Raw genomic sequence first — 20,047 nt, 5'->3', positions numbered from 1 at the left:
CTTACATAAATTATGTTTTCTTTCATGTAATTGGCAAGAGTCCATGAGCTAGTGACGTATGGGATAGCAAATACCAATAAGATATGGAACTTCCACGCAAGAGTCACTAGAGAGGGAGGGATAAAAAACAGAATTTATGTTTACCTGATAAATTTCTTTCTCCAACGGTGTGTCCGGTCCACGGCGTCATCCTTACTTGTGGGATATTCTCTTCCCCAACAGGAAATGGCAAAGAGCCCAGCAAAGCTGGTCACATGATCCCTCCTAGGCTCCGCCTACCCCAGTCATTCGACCGACGTTAAGGAGGAATATTTGCATAGGAGAAACCATATGGTACCGTGGTGACTGTAGTTAAAGAAAATAAATTATCAGACCTGATTAAAAAACCAGGGCGGGCCGTGGACCGGACACACCGTTGGAGAAAGAAATTTATCAGGTAAACATAAATTCTGTTTTCTCCAACATAGGTGTGTCCGGTCCACGGCGTCATCCTTACTTGTGGGAACCAATACCAAAGCTTTAGGACACGGATGAAGGGAGGGAGCAAATCAGGTCACCTAAATGGAAGGCACCACGGCTTGCAAAACCTTTCTCCCAAAAATAGCCTCAGAAGAAGCAAAAGTATCAAACTTGTAAAATTTGGTAAAAGTGTGCAGTGAAGACCAAGTCGCTGCCCTACATATCTGATCAACAGAAGCCTCGTTCTTGAAGGCCCATGTGGAAGCCACAGCCCTAGTGGAATGAGCTGTGATTCTTTCGGGAGGCTGCCGTCCGGCAGTCTCGTAAGCCAATCTGATGATGCTTTTAATCCAAAAAGAGAGAGAGGTAGAAGTTGCTTTTTGACCTCTCCTTTTACCTGAATAAACAACAAACAAGGAAGATGTTTGTCTAAAATCCTTTGTAGCATCTAAATAGAATTTTAGAGCGCGAACAACATCCAAATTGTGCAACAAACGTTCCTTCTTTGAAACTGGTTTTGGACACAGAGAAGGTACGATAATCTCCTGGTTAATGTTTTTGTTAGAAACAACTTTTGGAAGAAAACCAGGTTTAGTACGTAAAACCACCTTATCTGCATGGAACACCAGATAAGGAGGAGAACACTGCAGAGCAGATAATTCTGAGACTCTTCTAGCAGAAGAAATCGCAACTAAAAACAAAACTTTCCAAGATAATAACTTAATATCAACGGAATGTAAGGGTTCAAACGGAACCCCCTGAAGAACTGAAAGAACTAAATTGAGACTCCAAGGAGGAGTCAAAGGTTTGTAAACAGGCTTGATTCTAACCAGAGCCTGAACAAAGGCTTGAACATCTGGCACAGCTGCCAGCTTTTTGTGAAGTAATACCGACAAGGCAGAAATCTGTCCCTTCAGGGAACTTGCAGATAATCCTTTTTCCAATCCTTCTTGAAGGAAGGATAGAATCCTAGGAATCTTAACCTTGTCCCAAGGGAATCCTTTAGATTCACACCAACAGATATATTTTTTCCAAATTTTGTGGTAAATCTTTCTAGTTACAGGCTTTCTGGCCTGAACAAGAGTATCGATAACAGAATCTGAGAATCCTCGCTTCGATAAAATCAAGCGTTCAATCTCCAAGCAGTCAGCTGGAGTGAAACCAGATTCGGATGTTCGAACGGACCCTGAACAAGAAGGTCTCGTCTCAAAGGTAGCTTCCAAGGTGGAGCCGATGACATATTCACCAGATCTGCATACCAAGTCCTGCGTGGCCACGCAGGAGCTATCAAGATCACCGACGCCCTCTCCTGATTGATCCTGGCTACCAGCCTGGGGATGAGAGGAAATGGCGGGAACACATAAGCTAGTTTGAAGGTCCAAGGTGCTACTAGTGCATCCACTAGAGCCGCCTTGGGATCCCTGGATCTGGACCCGTAGCAAGGAACTTTGAAGTTCTGACGAGAGGCCATCAGATCCATGTCTGGAATGCCCCACAGCTGAGTGACTTGGGCAAAGATTTCCGGATGGAGTTCCCACTCCCCCGGATGCAATGTCTGACGACTCAGAAAATCCGCTTCCCAATTTTCCACTCCTGGGATGTGGATAGCAGACAGGTGGCAGGAGTGAGACTCCGCCCATAGAATGATTTTGGTCACTTCTTCCATCGCTAGGGAACTCCTTGTTCCCCCCTGATGGTTGATGTACGCAACCGTTGTCATGTTGTCTGATTGAAACCGTATGAACTTGGTCCTCGCTAGCCGAGGCCAGGCCTTGAGAGCATTGAATATCGCTCTCAGTTCCAGAATATTTATCGGTAGAAGAGATTCTTCCCGAGACCAAAGACCCTGAGCTTTCAGGGATCCCCAGACCGCGCCCCAGCCCATCAGACTGGCGTCGGTCGTGACAATGACCCACTCTGGTCTGCGGAACGTCATCCCTTGAGACAGATTGTCCAGGGACAGCCACCAACGGAGTGAGTCTCTGGTCCTCTGATTTACTTGTATCTTCGGAGACAAGTCTGTATAGTCCCCATTCCACTGACTGAGCATGCACAGTTGTAATGGTCTTAGATGAATGCGCGCAAAAGGAACTATGTCCATTGCCGCTACCATCAACCCGATCACTTCCATGCACTGAGCTATGGAAGGAAGAGGAACGGAATGAAGTATCCGACAAGAGTCTAGAAGTTTTGTTTTTCTGGCCTCTGTTAGAAAGATCCTCATTTCTAAGGAGTCTATAATTGTTCCCAAGAAGGGAACCCTTGTTGACGGGGATAGAGAACTCTTTTCCACGTTCACTTTCCAGCCGTGAGATCTGAGAAAGGCCAGGACAATGTCCGTGTGAGCCTTTGCTTGAGGAAGGGACGACGCTTGAATCAGAATGTCGTCCAGGTAAGGTACTACAGCAATGCCCCTTGGTCTTAGCACCGCTAGAAGGGACCCTAGTACCTTTGTGAAAATCCTTGGAGCAGTGGCTAATCCGAAAGGAAGCGCCACGAACTGGTAATGTTTGTCCAGGAATGCGAACCTTAGGAACCGATGATGTTCCTTGTGGATAGGAATATGTAGATACGCATCCTTTAAATCCACCGTGGTCATGAATTGACCCTCCTGGATGGAAGGAAGAATAGTTCGAATGGTTTCCATCTTGAAAGATGGAACCTTGAGAAACTTGTTTAAGATCTTGAGATCTAAGATTGGTCTGAACGTTCCCTCTTTTTTGGGAACTATGAACAGATTGGAGTAGAACCCCATCCCTTGTTCTCTTAGTGGAACAGGATGAATCACTCCCATTTTTAACAGGTCTTCTACACAATGTAAGAACGCCTGTCTTTTTATGTGGTCTGAAGACAACTGAGACCTGTGGAACCTCCCCCTTGGGGGAAGTCCCTTGAATTCCAGAAGATAACCCTGGGAGACTATTTCTAGCGCCCAAGGATCCAGAACATCTCTTGCCCAAGCCTGAGCGAAGAGAGAGAGTCTGCCCCCCACCAGATCCGGTCCCGGATCGGGGGCCAATATTTCATGCTGTCCTGGTAGCAGTGGCAGGCTTCTTGGCCTGCTTTCCCTTGTTCCAGCCTTGCATTGGTCTCCAAGCTGGCTTGGCTTGAGAAGTATTACCCTCTTGCTTAGAGGACGTAGCACTTTGGGCTGGTCCGTTTTTACGAAAGGGACGAAAATTAGGTCTATTTTTCGCCTTGAAAGGCCGATCCTGAGGAAGGGCGTGGCCCTTACCCCCAGTGATATCCGAGATAATCTCTTTCAAGTCAGGGCCAAACAGCGTTTTCCCCTTGAAAGGAATGTTTAGTAGCTTGTTCTTGGAAGACGCATCAGCCGACCAAGATTTCAACCAAAGCGCTCTGCGCGCCACAATAGCAAACCCAGAATTCTTAGCCGCTAACCTAGCCAATTGCAAAGTGGCGTCTAGGGTGAAAGAATTAGCCAATTTGAGAGCATTGATTCTGTCCATAATCTCCTCATAAGGAGGAGAATCACTATCGAGCGCCTTTATCAGCTCATCAAACCAGAAACATGCGGCTGTAGTGACAGGGACAATGCATGAAATTGGTTGTAGAAGGTAACCCTGCTGAACAAACATCTTTTTAAGCAAACCTTCTAATTTTTTATCCATAGGATCTTTGAAAGCACAACTATCCTCTATGGGTATAGTGGTGCGTTTGTTTAAAGTAGAAACCGCTCCCTCGACCTTGGGGACTGTCTGCCATAAGTCCTTTCTGGGGTCGACCATAGGAAACAATTTTTTAAATATGGGGGGAGGGACGAAAGGAATACCGGGCCTTTCCCATTCTTTATTAACAATGTCCGCCACCCGCTTGGGTATAGGAAAAGCTTCTGGGAGCTCCGGCACCTCTAGGAACTTGTCCATTTTACATAGTTTCTCTGGGATGACCAACTTTTCACAATCATCCAGAGTGGATAATACCTCCTTAAGCAGAATGCGGAGATGTTCCAACTTAAATTTAAATGCAATTACATCAGGTTCAGCCTGTTGAGAAATGTTCCCTGAATCAGTAATTTCTCCCTCAGACAAAACCTCCCTGGCCCCCTCAGATTGGGTTAGGGGCCCTTCAGAGATATTAATATCAGCGTCGTCATGCTCTTCAGTAACTAAAACAGAGCAGCCACGCTTACGCTGACAAGGGTTCATTTTGGCTAAAATGTTTTTGACAGAATTATCCATTACAGCCGTTAATTGTTGCATAGTAAGGAGTATTGGCGCGCTAGATGTACTAGGGGCCTCCTGAGTGGGCAAGACTCGTGTAGACGAAGGAGGGAATGATGCAGTACCATGCTTACTCCCCTCACTTGAGGAATCATCTTGGGCATCATTGTCATTATCACATAAATCACATTTATTTAAATGAACAGGAATTCTGGCTTCCCCACATTCAGAACACAGTCTATCTGGTAGTTCAGACATGTTAAACAGGCATAAACTTGATAACAAAGTACAAAAAACGTTTTAAAATAAAACCGTTACTGTCACTTTAAATTTTAAACTGAACACACTTTATTACTGCAATTGCGAAAAAACATGAAGGAATTGTACAAAATTCACACCAAATTTGGAAGCTTTAACCCTTAAAATAACGGAACCGGAGCCGTTTTAACACTTTAACCCCTTTACAGTCCCTGGTATCTGCTTTGCTGAGACCCAACCAAACCCAAAGGGGAATACGATACCAAATGACGCCTTCAGAAAGTCTTTTCTAAGTATCAGAGCTCCTCTCACATGCGACTGCATGCCATGCCTCTCAAAAACAAGTGCGCCACACCGGCGCGAAAATGAGGCTCTGCTTATGCTTTGGGAAAGCCCCAGAGAAATAAGGTGTCTAATACAGTGCCTGCCGATTATTATAATATCAATATACCCAGATAAAATGATTCCTCAAGGCTAAATATGTTTTAAAACTGAATCGATTTAGCCCAGAAAAGTCTACAATCTTAATAAGCCCTTGTGAAGCCCTTATTTACCATCGTAATAAACATGGCTTACCGGATCCCATAGGGAAAAATGACAGCTTCCAGCATTACATCGTCTTGTTAGAATGTGTCATACCTCAAGCAGCAAGAGACTGCACACTGTTCCCCCAACTGAAGTTAATTGCTCTCAACAGTCCTGTGTGGAACAGCCATGGATTTTAGTTACGGTGCTAAAATCATTTTCCTCATACAAACAGAAATCTTCATCTCTTTTCTGTTTCTGAGTAAATAGTACATACCAGCACTATTTTAAAATAACAAACTCTTGATTGAATAATAAAAACTACAGTTAAACACTAAAAAAACTCTAAGCCATCTCCGTGGAGATGTTGCCTGTACAACGGCAAAGAGAATGACTGGGGTAGGCGGAGCCTAGGAGGGATCATGTGACCAGCTTTGCTGGGCACTTTGCCATTTCCTGTTGGGGAAGAGAATATCCCACAAGTAAGGATGACGCCGTGGACCGGACACACCTATGTTGGAGAAACAAAATTTATGCTTACCTGATAAATGTATTTCTCTTGTGGTGTATCCAGTCCACGGGTTCATCCATTACTTGTGGGATATTCTCCTTCCCAACAGGAGAGTTGCAAGAGGACACCCACAGCAGAGCTGTCTATATAGCACTTCCCCTAACTGCCACCCCCAGTCATTCGACCGAAGACAAGCAAGAAAAAAGGAGAAACTATAGGGTGCAGTTGTGACTGTAGTTTATAAATAAAAAACACCTGCCCTAAAGTGACAGGGCGGGCCGTGGACTGGATACACCACAAGAGAAAAAATTTATCAGGTAAGCATAAATTTTGTTTTCTCTTGTAAGGTGTATCCAGTCCACGGGTTCATTCATCCATTACTTGTGGGATACCAATACCAAAGCTTTAGGACATGGATGAAGGGAGGGACAAGGCAGGAACTTAAACGGAAGGCACCACTGCCTGCAAGACCTTTCTCCCAAAAAAAGCCCCCGAGGAAGCAAAAGTATCAAATTTGTAGAATTTAGAAAAAGTATTAAGCGAAGACCAAGTCGCCACCTTCCAAATCTGCGTAATCCCCATTCCACTGTTTGAGCATGCACAGTTGTAGTGGTCTGAGATGTATCCGAGCAAAAGGGACTATGTCCATTGCCGCTACCATTAATCCGATTGCCTCCATGCACTGAGGTATAGATGGCTGAGGAGTGGAATGAAGTACTCGGCAAGTAGCTAAAAGCTTTAACTTTCTGACCTCCGTCAGAAATATTTTCATTTCTACCGAATCTATTAGTGTTCCCAGGAAGGGAACCCTTGTGAACGGGGACAGAGAACTCTTTTCAATGTTCACCTTCCACCCGTGAGACCTTAGAAAGGCCAGTACAATTTCCGTGTGAGCCTTGGCTCTGGGAAAAGACGACGCCTGAATTAGGATGTAGCCTAGATATGGCGCTACTGCTATGCCCCGCGGTCTTAGTACCGCCAGAAGAGAACCTAGCACCTTTGTGAAAATTCTGGGAGCAGTGGCCAAACCGAAGGGAAGAGCCACGAACTGGTAATGCTTGTCCAGAAAAGCGAACCTGAGAAACTGGTGATGATCTTTGTGGATAGGGATATGTAGGTACGCATCCTTTAAATCCACGGTAGTCATATATTGACCTTCCTGGATCATTGGTAAGATCGTTCGAATGGTCTCCATTTTGAATGATGGGACTCTGAGGAATTTGTTTAGAATTTTTAGATCCAGGATTGGCCTGAAAGTTCCCTCTTTTTTGGGAACCACAAACAGGTTTGAGTAAAAGCCCGTTCCTTGTTCTGCAATTGGAACTGAACATATCACTCCCATCTTGAGTAGATCTTCTACACAGCGTAAGAACGCCTCTTTCTTTGTCTGCTCTGAAGACAGACGAGAAATGTGAAACCTTCCCTTTGGAGGGGAGTCCTTGAATTCTAGAAGATATCCCTGGGTAACAATCTCTACTGCCCAGGGATCGTGAACATCTCTTGCCCAAGCCTGAGCGAAGAGAGAGAGTCTGCCCCCTACCAGATCCGGTCCCGGATCGGGGGCTACCCCTTCATGCTGTCTTGGTAGCAGCTGCAGGCTTTTTGGCCTGTTTACCCTTGTTCCAGCCCTGGTAAGGCTTCCAGGTTGCCTTGGGCTGTGAAGCGTTACCCTCTTGCTTTGCAGCTGTAGAGGCTGAAGCCGGACCGCTCCTGAAGTTACGAAAGGAACGAAAATTAGCTTTGTTTCTAGCCTTAAAGGGCTTGTCCTGAGGAAGAGCATGGCCCTTTCCCCAGGTGATTTCTGAAATAATCTCTTTCAATTCTGGCCCGAAAAGGGTCTTCCCCTTGAAAGGGATATTTAGCAATTTAGATTTGGACGACACATCAGCCGACCAGGACTTGAGCCAAAGCGCTCTGCGCGCCATTATGGCGAAACCTGAATTTTTTGCCGCTAACTTAGCTAATTGCAAGGCAACATCCGTGATAAAAGAATTAGCCAGCTTTAGAGCCTTAATTCTATCCATAATTTTGTTGTATGAGGTCTCCGTCTGGAGCGACTCCTCCAGCGCTTCAAACCAGAAAGCCGCTGCAGTAGTTACAGGAATAATGCAGGCAATAGGTTGGACAATGGTTGTTGAACAAAAATTTTCTTAAGTAAACCTTCAAATTTTTTATCCATCGGATCCTTAAAAGCACAACTGTCTTCAATTAGTATGGTTGTGCGCTTAGCAAGAGTAGAAACCACCCCCTCAACCTTAGGGACCGTCTGCCACGAGTCCCGCCTGGGGTCATTAATGGGGAACATTTTCTTAAAAATAGGGGGGGGGGGGGGGAACAAAACCAGAATTTATGTTTACCTGATAAATTTCTTTCTCCTACGGTGTGTCCGGTCCACGGCTTCATCCTTACTTGTGGGATATTCTCTTCCCCTACAGGAAATGGCAAAGAGAGCACACAGCAAGAGCTGTCCATATAGCCCCCCCCTCTGGCTCCGCCCCCCAGTCATTCGACCGACGGTTAGGAGAAAAAGGAGAAACTATAGGGTGCCGTGGTGACTGTAGTGTATGGAATAAAAATTTTCAAACCAGGGCGGGCCGTGGACCGGACACACCGTAGGAGAAAGAAATTTATCAGGTAAACATAAATTCTGTTTTCTCCTACATTGGTGTGTCCGGTCCACGGCTTCATCCTTACTTGTGGGAACCAATTCCAAAGCTTTAGGACACGGATGAAGGGAGGGAGCAAGTCAGGTTACCTAAACGGAAGGCACCACAGCTTGCAAAACCTTTCTCCCAAAAACAGCCTCCGAAGAAGCATAAGTATCGAATTTGTAAAATTTGGCAAAAGTATGCAGAGAAGACCAAGTCGCTGCCTTACATATCTGATCAACAGAAGCCTCGTTCTTGAAGGCCCATGTGGAAGCCACAGCTCTAGTAGAGTGAGCTGTAATTCGTTCAGGAGGCTGCCGTCCGGCAGTCTCATAAGCCAATCGGATGATGCTTTTCAGCCAAAAAGAAAGAGAGGTAGCAGTAGCTTCCTGCCCTCTCCTCTTACCAGAATAAACGACAAACAAAGATGATGTTTGTCTGAAATCGTTTGTTGCTTCTAAATAGAATTTTAAAGCACGGACCACATCTAGATTGTGTAACAAACGTTCCCTTCTTTGAAACTGGATTTGGACATAGTGAAGGAACAACTATTTCCTGGTTAATATTCCTGTTGGAAACTACTTTTGGAAGAAAACCAGGTGTGGTACGTAAAACTACCTTATCTGCATGAAATACCAGATAGGGAGAAGTACACTGCAAAGCAGATAATTCAGAAACTCTTCTAGCAGAAGAAATAGCAACTAAAAACAGAACTTTCCAAGATAGTAACTTAATATCTATGGAATGCAAAGGTTCAAACGGAACCCCTTGAAGAACTGAAAGAACTAAGTTTAGACTCCATGGAGGAGTCATAGGTCTGTAAACAGGCTTGATTCTGACTAACGCGTGTACAAACGCTTGTACATCTGGCACGGCTGCCAGACGTTTGTGCAACAAGACAGACAGAGCAGATATCTGTCCCTTTAGAGCAGTGATTTTCAACATTTTTTTTGCCGTGGCACACTTTTTTACATTAAAAAATCCTGCGGCACACCACCATCCCAAAATTTAAAAAAATCACACATTGTAGCCTAATACAGCATATATTATACATCATAATGATTGTCTGTGAATGAATGTCAATATGTCATGGTTGTAAATGATGCCTGCCTGTCTGCCTGATGAGCCTGTCACATCAAAACAAGCAACATTTAAAAAATATGTCACACTGTTCTCAGTCTGCCGCGGCACACCTGAGGATCTCTCACGGCACACTAGTGTGCCATGGCACACTGGTTGAAAAACACTGCTTTAGAGAACTAGCTGACAGACCTTTCTCCAAACCCTCTTTGAGAAAGGAAAGAACCTAGGAATTTTGATTTTACTCCAAGAAAAACCCTTGGATTCGCACCAACGGATATATTTGTGCCATATCTTATGGTAAATCTTCCTAGTCACAGGCTTTCTGGCTTGAACCAGAGTATCTATAACTGAATCTGAAAACCCACGCTTAGATAGAATCAAGCGTTCAATTTCCAAGCAGTCCGTTGCAGAGAGACTAGATTTGGATGTTCGAATGGACCTTGTACTAGAAGATCCTGTCTCAAAAGGTAGCTTCCATGGTGGAGCCGATGACATATTCACCAGGTCTGCATACCAAGTCCTGCGTGGCCACGCAGGAGCTATTAGAATCACAGAGGCCTTCTCCTGTTTGATCCTGGCTACCAGCCTGGGAAGGAGAGGGAACGGTGGAAAAACATAAGCTAGATTGAACGACCAAGGCGCCACTAATGCATCCACTAGTGTCGCCCTGGGATCCCTGGATCTGGACCCGTATCGAGGAACTTTGAAGTTCTGACGAGACGCCATCAGATCCATATCCGGAGTGCCCCATAGTTGAGTTAACTGGGCAAAGACCTCCGGGTGGAGTTCCCACTCCCCCGGATGGAAAGTCTGACGACTCAAATAATTTGCCTCCCAGTTGTCTACTCCTGGGATGTGGATTGCAGATAGGTGGCAGGAGTGATCCTCCGCCCATTTGATGATCTTGGATACCTCTGTCATCGCCAAGGAACTCTTTGTTCCCCCCTGATGATTGATGTACGCTACAGTCGTCATGTTGTCCGACTGAAATCTTATGAATCTGGCCTTCGCTAGGTGAGGCCAGGCCAGGAGCGCATTGAATATCGCTCTCAGTTCCAAAATGTTTATCGGGAGAAGGGACTCTTCCCGAGACCATAGACCCTGAGCTTTCAGGGAGTCCCAGACCGCGCCCCAGCCTAAGAGACTGGCGTCGGTCGTGACGATGGCCCACTCTGGTCTGCGGAAACTCATTCCCTGAAACAGGTGATCCTGAGTCAACCACCAGCGGAGTGAGTCTCTGGTTACCTGGTCTACTTGAATCTGGGGAGACAAGTCTGCATAATCCCCATTCCACTGTTTGAGCATGCACAGTTGCAATGGTCTTAGATGAATTTGAGCAAAAGGAACCACGTCCATTGCTGCAACCATTAGTCCTATTACCTCCATGCACTGAGCTATGGAAGGCTGAGGAATAGATTGAAGAACTTGACAAGCGTTTAGAAGTTTTAATTTTCTGACCTCTGTCAGAAAAATCTTCATTTCTACAGAATCTATTATTATTCCCAGAAAGGGAACCCTTGTAGACGGGGACAGGGAACTCTTTTCTACGTTCACCTTCCACCCGTGATACCTGAGAAAGGCTAATACAATGTCTGTATGAGCCCTTGATCTGGAAAGGGACGACGCTTGGATTAGGATGTCGTCTAAGTAAGGTGCCACCGCAATGCCCCTCGGTCTTAGAACCGCTAGTAGGGACCCTAGCACCTTTGTGAAAATTCTGGGAGCAGTGGCTAAACCGAACGGAAGAGCCACGAACTGGTAATGTTTGTCCAGAAAGGCAAACCTTAGGAACTGATGATGATCTTTGTGGATAGGAATATGTAGGTACGCATCCTTTAAGTCCACGGTAGTCGTGTATTGACCCTCCTGGATTGTTGGTAAAATCGTTCGAATGGTTTCCATTTTGAATGATGGAACTCTGAGGAATTTGTTTAGAATTTTTAAATCCAGAATTGGCCTGAAAGTTCCCTCTTTTTTGGGAACTACAAACAGGTTTGAGTAAAACCCCAGACCTTGTTCCGCTGTTGGAACTGGGTGTATCACTCCCATCTTTAATAGGTATCCTACGCAATGTAAGAATGCCTGTCTCTTAATCTGGTCTGAAGATAAGCGAGACATGTGGAACCTTCCCCTTGGAGGAAGTTCCTTGAACTCTAGAAGATACCCCTGAGAGACTATTTCTAGTGCCCAGGGATCTGGAACATCTCTTGCCCAAGCCTGAGCAAAGAGAGAAAGTCTGCCCCCTACTAGATCCGGTCCCGGATCGGGGGCTACCCCTTCATGCTGTCTTGGTAGCAGCAGCAGGCTTCTTGGCCTGTTTACCCTTGTTCCAGCCTTGCATTGGTTTCCATGCTGGTTTAGGCTGGGAAGCGTTACCCTCTTGTCTAGAGGCTGCAGAGTTAGGAGACGGTCCGTTCCTGAAATTGCGAAAGGAACGAAAATTAGACTTGTTCTTAGCCTTGAAAGGCCTATCCTGTGGGAGGGCATGGCCCTTTCCCCCAGTGATGTCTGAAATAATCTCCTTCAATTCTGGCCCAAAAAGGGTCTTACCTTTGAAAGGAATATTAAGCAGTTTTGTCTTGGACGACACATCCGCCGACCAAGCGCGACACTATTGCAAAAACAGAATTTATGTTTACCTGATAAATTTCTTTCTCCAACGGTGTGTCCGGTCCACGGCGTCATCCTTACTTGTGGGATATTCTCTTCCCCAACAGGAAATGGCAAAGAGCCCAGCAAAGCTGGTCACATGATCCCTCCTAGGCTCCGCCTACCCCAGTCATTCGACCGACGTTAAGGAGGAATATTTGCATAGGAGAAACCATATGGTACCGTGGTGACTGTAGTTAAAGAAAATAAATTATCAGACCTGATTAAAAAACCAGGGCGGGCCGTGGACCGGACACACCGTTGGAGAAAGAAATTTATCAGGTAAACATAAATTCTGTTTTCTCCAACATAGGTGTGTCCGGTCCACGGCGTCATCCTTACTTGTGGGAACCAATACCAAAGCTTTAGGACACGGATGAAGGGAGGGAGCAAATCAGGTCACCTAAATGGAAGGCACCACGGCTTGCAAAACCTTTCTCCCAAAAATAGCCTCAGAAGAAGCAAAAGTATCAAACTTGTAAAATTTGGTAAAAGTGTGCAGTGAAGACCAAGTCGCTGCCCTACATATCTGATCAACAGAAGCCTCGTTCTTGAAGGCCCATGTGGAAGCCACAGCCCTAGTGGAATGAGCTGTGATTCTTTCGGGAGGCTGCCGTCCGGCAGTCTCGTAAGCCAATCTGATGATGCTTTTAATCCAAAAAGAGAGAGAGGTAGAAGTTGCTTTTTGACCTCTCCTTTTACCTGAATAAACAACAAACAAGGAAGATGTTTGTCTAAAATCCTTTGTAGCATCTAAATAGAATTTTAGAGCGCGAACAACATCCAAATTGTGCAACAAACGTTCCTTCTTTGAAACTGGTTTCGGACACAGAGAAGGTACGATAATCTCCTGGTTAATGTTTTTGTTAGAAACAACTTTTGGAAGAAAACCAGGTTTAGTACGTAAAACCACCTTATCTGCATGGAACACCAGATAAGGAGGAGAACACTGCAGAGCAGATAATTCTGAGACTCTTCTAGCAGAAGAAATCGCAACTAAAAACAACACTTTCCAAGATAATAACTTAATATCAACGGAATGTAAGGGTTCAAACGGAACCCCCTGAAGAACTGAAAGAACTAAATTGAGACTCCAAGGAGGAGTCAAAGGTTTGTAAACAGGCTTGATTCTAACCAGAGCCTGAACAAAGGCTTGAACATCTGGCACAGCTGCCAGCTTTTTGTGAAGTAATACCGACAAGGCAGAAATCTGTCCCTTCAGGGAACTTGCAGATAATCCTTTTTCCAATCCTTCTTGAAGGAAGGATAGAATCCTAGGAATCTTAACCTTGTCCCAAGGGAATCCTTTAGATTCACACCAACAGATATATTTTTTCCAAATTTTGTGGTAAATCTTTCTAGTTACAGGCTTTCTGGCCTGAACAAGAGTATCGATAACAGAATCTGAGAATCCTCGCTTCGATAAAATCAAGCGTTCAATCTCCAAGCAGTCAGCTGGAGTGAAACCAGATTCGGATGTTCGAACGGACCCTGAACAAGAAGGTCTCGTCTCAAAGGTAGTTTCCAAGGTGGAGCCGATGACATATTCACCAGATCTGCATACCAAGTCCTGCGTGGCCACGCAGGAGCTATCAAGATCACCGACGCCCTCTCCTGATTGATCCTGGCTACCAGCCTGGGGATGAGAGGAAATGGCGGGAACACATAAGCTAGTTTGAAGGTCCAAGGTGCTACTAGTGCATCCACTAGAGCCGCCTTGGGATCCCTGGATCTGGCCCCGTAGCAAGGAACTTTGAAGTTCTGACGAGAGGCCATCAGATCCATGTCTGGAATGCCCCACAGGTGAGTGACTTGGGCAAAGATTTCCGGATGGAGTTCCCACTCCCCCGGATGCAATGTCTGACGACTCAGAAAATCCGCTTCCCAATTTTCCACTCCTGGGATGTGGATAGCAGACAGGTGGCAGGAGTGAGACTCCGCCCATAGAATGATTTTGGTCACTTCTTCCATCGCTAGGGAACTCCTTGTTCCCCCCTGATGGTTGATGTACGCAACAGTTGTCATGTTGTCTGATTGAAACCGTATGAACTTGGTCCTCGCTAGCCGAGGCCAGGCCTTGAGAGCATTGAATATCGCTCTCAGTTCCAGAATATTTATCGGTAGAAGAGATTCTTCCCGAGACCAAAGACCCTGAGCTTTCAGGGATCCCCAGACCGCGCCCCAGCCCATCAGACTGGCGTCGGTCGTGACAATGACCCACTCTGGTCTGCGGAACGTCATCCCTTGAGACAGATTGTCCAGGGACAGCCACCAACGGAGTGAGTCTCTGGTCCTCTGATTTACTTGTATCTTCGGAGACAAGTCTGTATAGTCCCCATTCCACTGACTGAGCATGCACAGTTGTAATGGTCTTAGATGAATGCGCGCAAAAGGAACTATGTCCATCGCCGCTACCATCAACCCGATCACTTCCATGCACTGAGCTATGGAAGGAAGAGGAACGGAATGAAGAATCCGACAAGAGTCTAGAAGTTTTGTTTTTCTGGCCTCTGTTAGAAAGATCCTCATTTCTAAGGAGTCTATAATTGTTCCCAAGAAGGAAACCCTTGTTGACGGGGATAGAGAACTCTTTTCCACGTTCACTTTCCAGCCGTGAGATCTGAGAAAGGCCAGGACGATGTCCGTGTGAGCCTTTGCTTGAGGAAGGGACGACGCTTGAATCAGAATGTCGTCCAGGTAAGGTACTACTGCAATGCCCCTTGGTCTTAGCACCGCTAGAAGGGACCCTAGTACCTTTGTAAAAATCCTTGGAGCAGTGGCTAATCCGAAAGGAAGCGCCACGAACTGGTAATGTTTGTCCAGGAATGCGAACCTTAGGAACCGATGATGTTCCTTGTGGATAGGAATATGTAGATACGCATCCTTTAAATCCACCGTGGTCATGAATTGACCTTCCTGGATGGAAGGAAGAATAGTTCGAATGGTTTCCATCTTGAACGATGGAACCTTGAGAAACTTGTTTAAGATCTTGAGATCTAAGATTGGTCTGAACGTTCCCTCTTTTTTGGGAACTATGAACAGATTGGAGTAGAACCCCATCCCTTGTTCTTTTAGTGGAACAGGATGAATCACTCCCATTTTTAACAGGTCTTCTACACAATGTAAGAACGCCTGTCTTTTTATGTGGTCTGAAGACAACTGAGACCTGTGGAACCTCCCCCTTGGGGGAAGTCCCTTGAATTCCAGAAGATAACCCTGGGAGACTATTTCTAGCGCCCAAGGATCCAGAACATCTCTTGCCCAAGCCTGAGCGAAGAGAGAGAGTCTGCCCCCCACCAGATCCGGTCCCGGATCGGGGGCCAATATTTCATGCTGTCTTGGTAGCAGTGGCAGGCTTCTTGGCCTGCTTTCCCTTATTCCAGCCTTGCATTGGTCTCCAAGCTGGCTTGGCTTGAGAAGTATTACCCTCTTGCTTAGAGGACGTAGCACTTTGGGCTGGTCCGTTTTTACGAAAGGGACGAAAATTAGGTCTATTTTTCGCCTTGAAAGGCCGATCCTGAGGAAGGGCGTGGCCCTTACCCCCAGTGATATCCGAGATAATCTCTTTCAAGTCAGGGCCAAACAGCGTTTTCCCCTTGAAAGGAATGTTTAGTAGCTTGTTCTTGGAAGACGCATCAGCCGACCAAGATTTCAACCAAAGCGCTCTGCGCGCCACAATAGCAAACCCCGAATTCTTAGCCGCTAACCTAGCCAATTGCAAAGTGGCGTCTAGGGTGAAAGAATTAGCCAATTTGAGAGCATTGATTCTGTCCATAATCTCCTCATAAGGGGGAGAATCACTATCGAGCGCCTTTATCAGCTCATCAAACCAGAAACATGCGGCTGTAGTGACAGGGACAATGCATGAAATTGGTTGTAGAAGGTAACCCTGCTGAACAAACATCTTTTTAAGCAAACCTTCTAATTTTTTATCCATAGGATCTTTGAAAGCACAACTATCTTCTATGGGTATAGTGGTGCGTTTGTCTAAAGTAGAAACCGCTCCCTCGACCTTGGGGACTGTCTGCCATAAGTCCTTTCTGGGGTCGACCATAGGAAACAATTTTTTAAATATGGGGGGAGGGACGAAGGGAATACCGGGCCTTTCCCATTCTTTATTAACAATGTCCGCCACCCGCTTGGGTATAGGAAAAGCTTCTGGGAGCTCCGGCACCTCTAGGAACTTGTCCATTTTACATAGTTTCTCTGGGATGACCAACTTTTCACAATCATCCAGAGTGGATAATACCTCCTTAAGCAGAATGCAGAGATGTTCCAACTTAAATTTAAATGCAATTACATCAGGTTCAGCCTGTTGAGAAATGTTCCCTGAATCAGTAATTTCTCCCTCAGACAAAACCTCCCTGGCCCCCTCAGATTGGGTTAGGGGTCCTTCAGAGATATTAATATCAGCGTCGTCATGCTCTCCAGTAACTAAAACAGAGCAGCCACGCTTACGCTGACAAGGGTTCATTTTGGCTAAAATGTTTTTGACAGAATTATCCATTACAGCCGTTAATTGTTGCATAGTAAGGAGTATTGGCGCGCTAGATGTACTAGGGGCCTCCTGAGTGGGCAAGACTCGTGTAGACGAAGGAGGGAATGATGCAGTACCATGCTTACTCCCCTCACTTGAGGAATCATCTTGGGCATCATTGTCATTATCACATAAATCACATTTATTTAAATGAACAGGAATTCTGGCTTCCCCACATTCAGAACACAGTCTATCTGGTAGTTCAGACATGTTAAACAGGCATAAACTTGATAATAAAGTACAAAGAACGTTTTAAAATAAAACCGTTACTGTCACTTTAAATTTTAAACTGAACACACTTTATTACTGCAATTGCGAAAAAACATGAAGGAATTGTACAAAATTCACCAAATTTTCACCACAGTGTCTTAAAGCCTTAAAAGTATTGCACACCAAATTTGGAAGCTTTAACCCTTAAAATAACGGAACCGGAGCCGTTTTAACACTTTAACCCCTTTACAGTCCCTGGTATCTGCTTTGCTGAGACCCAACCAAACCCAAAGGGGAATACGATACCAAATGAAGCCTTCAGAAAGCCTTTTCTAAGTATCAGAGCTCCTCTCACATGCGACTGCATGCCATGCCTCTCAAAAACAAGTGCGCCACACCGGCGCGAAAATGAGGCTCTGCTTATGCTTAGGGAAAACCCCAGAGAAATAAGGTGTCTAATACAGTGCCTGCCGATATTATAATATCAATATACCCAGATAAAATGATTCCTCAAGGCTAAATATGTTTTAAAACTGAATCGATTTAGCCCAAAAAAGTCTACAATCTTAATAAGCCCTTGTGAAGCCCTTATTTACCATCGTAATAAAATATGGCTTACCGGATCCCATAGGGAAAAATGACAGCTTCCAGCATTACATCGTCTTGTTAGAATGTGTCATACCTCAAGCAGCAAGAGACTGCACACTGTTCCCCCAACTGAAGTTAATTGCTCTCAACAGTCCTGTGTGGAACAGCCATGGATTTTAGTTACGGTGCTAAAATCATTTTCCTCATACAAACAGAAATCTTCATCTCTTTTCTGTTTCTGAGTAAATAGTACATACCAGCACTATTTAAAAATAACAAACTCTTGATTGAATAATAAAAACTACAGTTAAACACTAAAAAACTCTAAGCCATCTCCGTGGAGATGTTGCCTGTACAACGGCAAAGAGAATGACTGGGGTAGGCGGAGCCTAGGAGGGATCATGTGACCAGCTTTGCTGGGCTCTTTGCCATTTCCTGTTGGGGAAGAGAATATCCCACAAGTAAGGATGACGCCGTGGACCGGACACACCTATGTTGGAGAAACCTGAATTTTTCGCCGCTAATTTAGCCAATTGAAAAGCGGCATCTAAAATAAAGGAAATAGCCAACTTTAGTGCGTGAATTCTGTCCATGACTTCCTCATATGGAGTCTCCTTATGGAGCGAATTTTCTAGTTCCTCGAACCAGAAAGACGCCGCCGTGGTGACAGGAATAATGCACGAAATTGGTTGGAGAAGGAAACCTTGCTGAACAAATATCTTTTTAAGCAATCCTTCCAATTTTTTATCCATAGGATCTTTGAAAGCACAACTGTCCTCAATGGGAATAGTTGTGCGCTTGGCCAACGTAGAAACTGCCCCCTCAACCTTAGGGACTGTTTGCCATGCGTCCCTTCTGGGGTCGACAATGGGGAACATTTTCTTAAATATAGGAGGTGGGACAAAAGGTATACCTGGCTTCTCCCACTCCTTGATCACTATGTCCGCCACCCTCTTGGGTATCGGAAAGGCATCAGCGTGCACAGGGACCTCTAGGAATTTGTCCATTTTGCACAATTTCTCTGGAATCACCAAAGAGTCACAATCATCAAGAGTAGTTAGCACCTCCTTAAGCAGGGCGCGGAGATGTTCTAACTTAAATTTAAATGCCACGATATCAGGTTCTGCCTGCTGAGAAACTTTTCCTGAATCAGAAATTTCTCCCTCAGACAGACCCTCCCTCACTGCCAATTCAGACTGGTGTGAGGGTATAACAGATAAATTATCGTCCGCGCCCATTTGCTCATCCTCTGTATTTAAAACTGAGCAATCACGCTTTCTGGGAAATGCTGGCAGTTTGGATAAAAGATTTGCTATAGAATTATCCATTACTGCAGTTAATTGCTGCATAGTAAAAAGCATTGGCGCGCTAGATGTACTAGGTGTCGCCTGCGCGGGCAAAACTGGTGTTGACACAGAAGGAGAGGATGATGAACTATCCCCACTACCTTCATTTGAAGAATCATCTTGGGCAACCTTATTAAATGTGACAGTACTGTCCTTACTTTGTTTGGACGCCATGGCACAATTTGAACATACATTTAAAGGGGGAACCACCTTGGCCTCCATACACACAGAACATATGCTATCTGAAGGTATAGACATGTTAGACAGACTTTGGCAGGCTATTAATGCAATAAAACCGTTTTTAAACAAAACCGTTACTGTCTCTTTAAATAATAAAAAGAGCACACTTTATTTCTGAATGTTTGAAAAACTATGAAGGAAAACAGAATTTATGTTTACCTGATAAATTTCTTTCTCCAACGGTGTGTCCGGTCCACGGCGTCATCCTTACTTGTGGGATATTCTCTTCCCCAACAGGAAATGGCAAAGAGCCCAGCAAAGCTGGTCACATGATCCCTCCTAGGCTCCGCCTACCCCAGTCATTCGACCGACGTTAAGGAGGAATATTTGCATAGGAGAAACCATATGGTACCGTGGTGACTGTAGTTAAAGAAAATAAAATATCAGACCTGATTAAAAAAACCAGGGCGGGCCGTGGACCGGACACACCGTTGGAGAAAGAAATTTATCAGGTAAACATAAATTCTGTTTTCTCCAACATAGGTGTGTCCGGTCCACGGCGTCATCCTTACTTGTGGGAACCAATACCAAAGCTTTAGGACACGGATGAAGGGAGGGCGCAAATCAGGTCACCTAAATGGAAGGCACCACGGCTTGCAAAACCTTTCTCCCAAAAATAGCCTCAGAAGAAGCAAAAGTAAGGATGACGCCGTTAATTGTTGCATAGTAAGGAGTATTGGCGCGCTAGATGTACTAGGGGCCTCCTGAGTGGGCAAGACTCGTGTAGACGAAGGAGGGAATGATGCAGTACCATGCTTACTCCCCTCACTTGAGGAATCATCTTGGGCATCATTGTCATTATCACATAA

At 45.2% G+C, this 20,047-nt stretch overlaps 1 protein-coding gene across 1 annotated transcript in view; it reads right to left on the bottom strand.

The window, feature by feature from the left end:
- SPAG5 (sperm associated antigen 5) overlaps positions 1–20,047 on the bottom strand; it is a 424,869-nt gene that overhangs the window by 69,145 nt on the left and 335,677 nt on the right. The window lies entirely within an intron of this gene.

This window comes from Bombina bombina, chromosome 3, assembly GCF_027579735.1.
Source record: "Bombina bombina isolate aBomBom1 chromosome 3, aBomBom1.pri, whole genome shotgun sequence".
NCBI lineage: Eukaryota > Metazoa > Chordata > Amphibia > Anura > Bombinatoridae > Bombina > Bombina bombina.
This window is presented reverse-complemented; position numbering and strand designations above follow the sequence as displayed.